Below are 9,971 nucleotides of genomic sequence, written 5' to 3'. Positions count from 1 at the left end.
TTCGTAATATGCGAAACAAATTACTAAGAAGGAATCTGATATTTTGGATAGTGATGGCTCTCTTCTTTTTAGTCGCAAAATCAACAATTAGTTCATTAAGTGATTAAGACTAATCTTCCTTTTCTTCTATTTTGTACAAGGTCTTAGCATGGTTATTAAAATCGCGATTCAAATCATAGAATCTTACGATTCTATGATTACGATTCAATTTACGATTTTACACGATTCTACACTTTTTTCTCGACTAGCGAAAACCTCGTAAATTTGAATCATGTAGAGAAAGTAATTAATAGAAAAATATTGTTAATTATTGCTTATATAACTATTAAACAACTAAATATTTCAATTATTAAGTTTTTTCTTATAATATAAGCACTTTAAATTAAATTTGAGAATAAAATCTTGATTATATCTGCTTGTAGAATCTTACGATTCTACGATTCGATTTTACGATTCGATTCTAAAAGCCCCTACCAATTTAAAGTAGACTCACTATTTTGATAACTTTGGGTCTTAGTACACTCTTTGTTGATATCGACTGCAAGCAGAGTTCCTTAAGAAGAATATCAATTGTTCGACTCGCAATCGGTAAGTATTTTACTCCTTTGATACCGCCTGTGTATGCATCTTTGCTTTTTTTTTTTTTTGAAACAATTGAGACTTATTTACTGGCCTGGCATGGTTATTGTGTTGATCATAGTTTGTCGGACTTTGTATTTTTTATTTTTTGAACCGCCAAACCAAATTCTCTGAAAGTTGAAACCAAGTGTGCCAACATTCCATGGCAATAAACATAGCATATTTGTTTGTGTTGCATTTCAGTTAAGTGCGTCAGCATTATCATCTTCATGGGTTTAATTAAATCAAAAAAATAATGATCCCTTTTTCCTTTGATCAGAGTGTCGGAACTAAACCTTTGACATACGAAATATATCCACGCCCATACATGAACTCTTAATGCCATATATGCTTCCTTGGTTATGCATATTAGTATATTGTTGTTACTTGACTACAAATTGCTCAATTAAGTATCACTTGTATGCCGTTTGTCGCATGAACTTCAAATAGCTAGAGCTTTCCATTAGTTCGACATATTAACTTAAATTTGGCATTACGTACTTTGTATATTTTTTAATTGAGGTGGGAAATGGTGTATCCTTGATACGTTTGACTTTTGTGTGTGCAGGTCTTCAATTTTGACAGACCTATTGTTTCGTCGCCTCGTACTCGAGATACAGTCAGGGATATAGACTAAGTAAGGTGATTGTTGTACACCCTTTTAGACTATATATTTTTTTTTACTTCTACTTTTTTTTTGTATATGTGTTATTTTTTTTTTTTTTTTTGTAGCTTAGTGGAGGCTCAAATGGAAAGAAGGAGGATTTATCGTGATGGGTCATCGTGTTTGCACAGTGAACCCGTCAGGGGTGTCAGGTCATCGTGTTTGCACAGTAAACCTGTCATCCTCAGATGATCCGTTTGAAGACCTGGATGCTTTTTGAAGGAGGATTTATCGTGATGGGTCATCGTGTTTGCACAGTGAACCCATCAGGGGTGTCACGTCATCGTGTTTGCACAGTGAACCTGTCATCCCAGATGATTCGTTTGAAGACCTGGAGACTTTTTGAAGAAGGATTTATCGTGTTTGCACAATGAACCCATCAGAGATGTCAGACCATCGTGTTTCCACAGTGAGCCTGACATCTTCAGATGATCCTTGGTCTCTAAAGGGGAGTTGCATTGCATGTCTTGACGGTATGTCTCCAAAACCTATGTCATGTTGTCAATCTCCTATTTTATTAAAGTGATATACTTCAGTTTGATACTTGTTCAAAATCACTTAATCGTTGTCCAACAAAACAAGTTTGTTTTATTATTTTGCCGTTCACATTTTAGACTCTTGCGGGCCAGGAGTGTAGCAATGAATAATTATTTTGCCGTTCACAGTTTAGACTCTTGCGGGCCAGGAGTGTAACAATGTTTGTGATTTTTTTTTTTTGGTGTGGCTGCACTTGAATGGTTTTTTTTTTTCTTGCTACTCAAGCTGCCTACGTATTTGCAAAATAATTGATAATTTACTTTGCAAGATCAAGCCAACGTAGTTCAACATCCATCTTTTGGTTTTTTTTTTTTCCGAGCGAGCAGTTTATCCTCTTACTTAGGAGTTTACAAAGATTTCACTTTTCGTTAGTAGTACCACTTCAGAACTTGTCTTTGATAGGCTCCATGTGTCCTTCTGCGTCAACGACTTTGTAGGTCATCTAACTACAAGAACTATGTATTTCGCTTGAAAGGAGCATGGTTGAACTTTTTATTGAATACGCATGACAGACGAGCGTTTCTCTAGATCTCTAGGAAAGAGTTGGTGCTTTTGAACTTACTCCAATCTCCAAGCTCTTTTTTTTTTTGGCGAAACTTCGGTACTTGACAGCTTTCTCCAAAATTTCTAGGAATGAGTTGGTGCTTTTGAGCTTACTCCAATCACACAGAATGTTTGTTGAGGGTTGGTGCTCGGAAGCTTTCTCCAATCTTCATGTTTACCATTTTCTCGAATCCCTGATGCTTGATAGCTTTTTCCAGGTCTTCGAATGATGAATTTCATGAAATTCATTCTCCCAATTTGATTTGCGAGGGTAAAGGGATATAATGTGAGTGTTTTCCCATGCCCCCGTCTTCCAGTGTCTTGGGAGCCTCATTGATTTCCTTTTTTTTATCTTATGTCTTATTTTGGTTGGTAAACACCAAAGTACGAACTCTTGCTTTAAGAGGTTGTTGTTCAGTGATGTCTATGTCCTGAGTACGCTTCATGCGGGAGGGAACCACACTTCTTGTGTCATCACTTTCCCTTGTGTCATCATTTTTTCTTGCATCCTCATTTCTCTTCCTGATGCGACTAAGTGCTGACCGTCTTGGTTGGTCGTCAAACATGGATGACGCGCCGACACGACTAAAGAAGAATCCTTTCTTCTTTGTGTGAGGACTTGATAATATTTTCCTCGCATTATTATGTTCACCAAGCCTGTCGAATACAAATGACTGGTTCCTAGTTGCAGGCGAACGCAGTCGATCAAAAACAGAAATCTTTTCTGGCTGATCATCAATTTCAACTTCATTTTCTTCAACCTCTTCTGCAGTTATATACTGTGAAGATGAGGTGTTCACTTTTCGTTATATCGAGATTTTGACTGGTGTGGCGCATTTAAATCCTACCCCCGTCTTGGTTTCTTGAAACCCGTCACCATACTGAAGCAATTTCTTTTGTGTGTCCTTAAGACCACGAGGTTTAGCATCAATGACCTTACCCATAGGTGTTGGGTTTTCAAAATCATATCCCGACTTCGCCAAGAGATTATATGCATTCGGGTCAAACTTCTCTTTATTTAGCTCTTTGATTCCTGCAGAATCCTCAATGGTAGGCGACTTAATGATTTGACTCCTCTTGTCCTTACCAGGGGAATTTTTTTTTTTACTCTTCAAGTCTTGGAGAGCGACTTCATCAAATTTCTTCTCCACCTTTCCTTCGAGTTGAGCGTCTTGACATCCCGCAAATGGCGATTCTCCTTCTTTACGACGCGACTTTGGGATGTACCGCAAGACACGGGCGATCGATGATGCTTTTGTCTTTTGGATGGGTTGAGCGACAACCTCTTTAGTTACCTTTTCCTTCTGAAGTTCTTTCTTCTGAATTGGCGGCTCCTTAGGGATTAAGGATGAATCAACCTTCTTCTTATCACCCTTCTTGCCCGTAGAGTGAATCTGAGACGGTAAAATCTCACTTGACGCTCCTTCATCTTCGAAGAATTTGGCGTCAGCAAAGTAAGAATCAACCTTGGTGAAAGGTTTAACATCCCCGTTTATTTTCTTTTTACCTCCACGATAGTATTTGAGACATTGATGGAGGGTTGATGCGACGACGCCATTTTCATGAAGCCAAGGGCGTCCAAGCAACATCTTATAAGACGTTTTTGTGTCAATCACATGGAAAAGGGTAGATGATGTCAATTCCCCCATGGTGAGTTCAAGGCGTATAATACCTATCGCCCGCTGACTGTTAAGGTTGAATCCTTGGATGACGATCCGACTGGTTGACAACTCATTCGTTTTGATCCCTAAATCAACCATCGTGGACTTCGGCATAATTTTGACAGCGGATCCACCATCGACTAAGATGCGGCCAACTTTTTGTTCACGAATATAGCCAGGCACAAATAATGGTCGATTGTGGGGCTTTGACCCCATGAGCAAGTCATCATCTGTAAAGGCTAAAGATGTGTTGCAAGATAGACACTTAGGCGAATTTTCCGCAGGCTCCCCAGCATCCTTTATCTTGTCAACATATAATTACGGGTGTTGGAGCGCAAGGGCCACCTGTTGACACATTTCCTTAGGCAAACGGAAAATTTGCTTCCAGCCCATATGTGATGACAACACTGCTAATATAGCGGCAACTTTTGAGTCTACCACTGGTTTAGAATGTTGTAAGGTTAATTTTATGGACGTCTCCTCTTCACCGACTAGTTCTTCCTCACCCTCAACAAATGAGACTGTATTGACAGTCACTGCAGTGAAATAATCTTCTTGAAAAAATTGTTCCAAAGTTACAGGATCCAAAGGCTCCTGTTCAAGCATATCGATAGGGAGCACCGTATGTTTGTTAGCACTCCTTGACTTTCTTTTTCCTTTTGAGCGTTTGACGCTCTTCTTGTAATACCCTGAATTTTTAAAACTCGATTAATTATGCTCAAATTATTTTTATTTAGCTTAAAACCACTTTAAATCCTAATTTCGAACCTTATTTTGATTAACGAAGTTTTATTTTACTTGAATTTTTAATATTGTTACACGATTTATTATTTTTAAGGTTTTATAATCTATTTTCATATTTACGAGCTTATCTATATTTTATATCTTATTTTGTCATTTATAAAATAAGTTAACGTTTTTACTATAAAAAAATTTATTCGAAAGCTAAATTTATTTTTATTTGCACTTCAAAGAATTATTTTTGATAATTAATTTTACTCAAGGAAATTATTTTATTTTCAGATTAATGTCCAAAATAAGTAATTAAAGTCTGAAAATTTATTAAATTCCTAAAATACCCTTATTCACTCAAGAAACCAAGAAATCAGTTTCTTCATCCTCTTCTTCTCCTTCACATATCTCCTTGCCATGAAAGTCAAAACTTAACTTTCCATTTGTCATCTCCATTTTCATTCTCAAAGTGATTCAGCAAATTCATTGACACTAATCTGAAATTTAAAGCCTTAGTCACCATGTTTTTGATATTCCTTTGACATTTGTCAACAAAACTTTGCAAATGAGCTCACCTACATACATCAATGGACAATTCCCCATTTCTATAAATAGTTGTTCAGTTAGACTGAAATTTCAAGCAAAAACAACCATCAACGAACAATAAACATCTCAATTTCAATTTCAATTTCAATTTTAATTTTAATTTCAATTTCAATTCTTGCACTCACCACCACCGAATGCCTCGCCGGAAACCACCACCAACGCAACCACCCAGCATCACCCTGACCTCCCAACACCACTTCGACCACCCAGAACCACCGTGCCCAACCTTCCCTTCATCGTCTCTCCCTTCGCGTCCATCCTCTCCTGTCTCCCTCTCCCTCCGCGGCTCCGCGCTCCACCTCCCTCTCCTCCACCACAGCCGCAGCCACCTCCAACACCCACCTCCGACGCGCAGAACCGCCCAGCGCACTGTGCCGTCCCGACCATGCCGCCACCCTTCCTCCTTCCCCTGTTCCGTCGTTCCTGTCCCTGCCCTCCTTTCTGTTCTTTCTTGCGTGAGTTTTAGGAACTGTGTTCCTATAAAGAAGCTTTGGGTTTTATTCTACAATTCAAGTAAGCCCAACTCCTATCTTGGCCCACTTTCTTTACTAAGTTGTTTTACTCATTCTAATATTGTTAGTATGTTTTACTTATTTATTCTAAATTTGTTAATATGTTTTACTTAATATGTATTATTCAAATAAAATTAATATGTTTTAGTTATTTATTCTAATACTGTTATTTTATACAAATTTGGTAATTATTCTAGATTTAAATTTTACCTAAAACTTGAATTTAACTATACGTTTTATTTAATTATTTCATATTTAATTGATTTATGAACTATAAACTAACAACGTTATTTAGAAAATATTAACTTTATAGTATTTGTCGTTTTAACATTAATCCAATAATTTAATCTTTTAAAAGAATTCGGACTCGGAGCTCAGGACGAACGAATCAAGGAAAAAGGCTTAGCAAATTGCGGAATTGAGGTAACGGTTATTGCTAGTACCCGCAATCCCTTCGAAATGTTTTTATGTACTAATGATGTTATGAAAGATTGATGTTTTATGATTTGCGGGATTACAAGTATGATTAGATTGAATTGTTTTATGATAATGCAGCTTTATGCAAAGTATTGATTTAATGAATTATTATTCCTGAAAGAAATGATTTTATGAAATAACGAGATTTAATGGTTTTATTGAACCATCCTGAATGAATGAAATTTTCCCGATTAATGTTCAACGAAAAGAAATGTAAACATGATAAATGAAAGTGTAAGAACTGGTCAAGTTCCCCTGTTATGGAGCCCAGGCTCCCCCTGATAAGAAGCACTGGCTTCCCCTGATATGGAACCAAGGTTCCCCCTGATAAGAAGCACTGGCTTCCCCTGATATGGAACCAAGGTTCCCCCTGATAAGAAGCAATGGCTTCCCCTGTTATGGAGCACTGGCTCCCCCTGTTATGAAGCACTAGCTTCCCCTGATTTGGAACCAAGGTTCCCCTGATAAGAAGCAATGGCTTCCCCTGTTATGGAGCACTGGCTCCCCCCTGTTATGAAGCACTAGCTTCCCCTGTTCGTAGGAGACGTCCTACCATGTTTTCCTGTAATGTCATGACGACCAAAATAATATTATTAAAAGGAAAAAGATTAATGAAATGATGTTCCTGAAAAGATGTTCCTGAAATTATGTTCCTAAAATGATATTTCTGAAATGACGTCTCTGAAATTATGTTTCTGAAATGATGTTTTATTAAATGTTTTACTATATTCTATTCTCCCTGTGTTATTAAATAAAATGAATTGAAATGATGTTACGATGCTAGGGTAACTCGTTACTGATTCTTCGGCTCACCGTTTTGTTTTCTGTTTTAGGTACTGCTGGGGACCACGGAAACGAGTAGTGGCGAGGATTTCACTATTACATTGTTCACCTAAGTTAATGTTAAGTTGTAACAAGTTTAAGTAAAGATTCTTGATTAAGTTACGTACTTTTATTAAGGATTTAAAAAGGATTATTATGTTAATTTTGGAGTTTAATAGCTTATGATTGATGGTTGCCTTGTAATTCCCAAGAGGGAGTTACGACCGTAATGTCCCGACCGAATTAGGTAAATTTCGCTGCTAAGTATGCTTTAATAAGTGAATTAGAGGTCGGGGCGTTACACTTCTTCTTTTGTTGTTTCTTCTTGCGACGAGGGGGTTGCGGTTGTGGCTGGTGTACTTGTTTTCTCGGCCTCTTCCTTGTGACAACCGTCCACCCTTTGTCATCCTCATCATGCGGGGTGACAATGATGCTATGATGTTCAACTGATAACACATCCTCGTGTTGAACTGCTTATCTCATCACCTAAACAATTACTGGCTCCAAACTTTAATTGTACGGTTTGAGCCTGTAGAAGTGATTCACAAGCTGTTGAAGCGTGATTAGTCGTAACCACCTCATCCAGATCAAGAACAATCTTCCCATCCTTAGCAAGTTGCATAATCTTCTCATTAAGAGTTATTCATTTTTCGATGGGATGACTCAGCAATTTATGATACGGGCAGTATTTAGAATTAGAAGTTCTTCCCATTTGCTCGGGTCGCTTGGACTCAGTTAGTTATATGACTTTGTTTTTAAGAAATTCATCTAACATGTCAGGAAAGTCTGAGTCTGGGAAGGGATATTTCTTAGCCTGCAGCTCCTTCAAAGTGGGCTTGTCGCTCTTGGAAAACCTGGAAGACGAGGCTTTTTATTCCTCCTTCGCCTTTCCAGAAATCTTGATAGGCGCTGAACTAGCAGTTAATGACATCGTCTCCTTAGTCAGACTTTTGAAAGGTTTCTCAACCTTAGTGTATTCCTTCTTCTCTTTCTTTGCTTCTGAAGAAGTTCCCTTTTTCTTGTTGTTGAGTGAAATCTCCATATCATGAGCCCTCGTAGCCAGCTCTTGAAATGATCTTGGCTTTATACCCTGTAATATATAAAGAAGATCCCAATCCATTCCATTGATGCACATTTCGACAGCAGAAGTTTCAGTCAGACAATCTTTGCATTCCAGACTCAACACGCACCAACGGTTGATGTACTCAAGGACCGGCTTATCCTTCCATTGTTCAGTTTGCGTCAGCTCAACCATGCTAACTATGCGTTGAGTGATGAAGAATATTGTATAAAATTATGTCTCCATTTGATTCCAACTATCAATGGATTGTGCAGACAGACCATTGTACCAATCAAAGGCAGTCCCTTTGAGAGAACGGACTAATTGCTTAACAAGCAAGTCGTCTGTTGTACCACCATAGTTGCATGTCTCTATGAAGTGTGAGACAAGTTGTTTGGGATTACCCTTCCCATCGAATTGGTTGAATATTGGTGGATGGTAACCTGTTGGCATCCGCAGCTTGTCAATTCTCTTTGTATAAAGTTTGACGTAACGCTGATTGCCATGAGAGCCTCCTTCCAGTTCACTTTTGATAGCTTTGGCTATAATGTCTTGTATTTTTTGAGCACTGACCTTGACAGAGCCACTTGAGTGACTACTAGAGTCTGAGCTATCACCATCACTCTCAGAACTCCCGTGACTTGAAGTGGCGTCTGTATGGCGTTTGTTAAGCTTCTTAGTTAGATGCTTGATTTTAGCATATTTTTCTTCTTCGTCTGTCTTTAGACGTTCGAGAAGAACCCTCATCTCAGCAAGTTTCTCCTCCACATTTTTCGCATTAATCACCATTACAGACGCAATGTATGCATGTGAGAATTCATAGGGGTCTTCAAAACCAGGTGCCTCTTCGAATGTCGCAGTTGGAGAAACACTACCAGTTTCAGAGTTGTTATCTCCGTCATAAAATTCAAAGAGTGGGCTATTGTGGATGACCGTCTTGTCAAAATCCCCAAGGAAGCTTTGCTTCAATTCAAGAGAAGCAACATGATGTTATTCTGATTCAACTGGAAACAGTGAACCGAATACACGGGCTTCATGCGACCATTGAGAGGAAGGTGTGACAAACACCTTAGGAACTGCGGGAAAAGCATGGTGTTTGCGCGCCTTGGTAGGAACACATGCAGTTTGCAGATCTGCTACAGCAGAGGCAGTATTCTTCTTCCTCATTCCTCTTGTAATTATGCCAGTGTTTTGGAACATTGCAACCAATGCTGCAACTCGCTCCTGAACTGTGACAGTTGTCACGTGGGTTGAGAGTCAATTTTCTTTGGATCCATGGAAACAGAGATGAGAGGCAGAGATTGTCCCACCGGGCGTGCCAAAATTTGTTTACACGAATTTTCTAGTCTAGGAAAATAAGATAGAAAATAATGTAACAAAGTAATTTTATTAATATTTGAATGTTTGGGTACAATCTCTGTATTTGACAGTTTACAAGAAAATAAACTAAGTCCTCTGATTCTATTCCGCAGCTGACGGTGACACGTGTATGACACCTGGATTTGGTTTTAGGGTGATAGTCGTTTGATGACGTCAACCTGAGTTTGAGTTTAGAGTGACAGTCGTCTGATGAGGTCAACCTGAGAGTTTAGGGTGACAGTCGTCTGATGACGTCAACTTGAGTTTGAGTTTAGGGTGACAGTCGTCTGATGACGTCAACCTGAGTTTGAGTTTAGGGTGATAGTCGTCTGATGACGTCAACCTGAGTTTGAGTTTAGGGTGTGATGAGTTAAAAAGTG

The 9,971-nt window shown here is 38.5% G+C and overlaps 1 long non-coding RNA gene across 1 annotated transcript; it reads left to right on the top strand.

Moving 5' to 3' along the window:
- Positions 1-596: 596 nt before the first annotated feature.
- Positions 597-7,333, top strand: LOC130470437 (uncharacterized). The gene is made up of 4 exons (XR_008930734.1): positions 597-1,260; positions 1,351-1,755; positions 6,232-6,296; positions 7,184-7,333. It is a non-coding gene; the product is annotated as an uncharacterized lncRNA (long non-coding RNA).
- Positions 7,334-9,971: the final 2,638 nt, after the last annotated feature.

This window comes from Spinacia oleracea, chromosome 3 (genome assembly GCF_020520425.1).
Source record: "Spinacia oleracea cultivar Varoflay chromosome 3, BTI_SOV_V1, whole genome shotgun sequence".
In the NCBI taxonomy this organism is placed as follows: Eukaryota; Viridiplantae; Streptophyta; class Magnoliopsida; order Caryophyllales; family Amaranthaceae; genus Spinacia; species Spinacia oleracea.
This window is presented reverse-complemented; position numbering and strand designations above follow the sequence as displayed.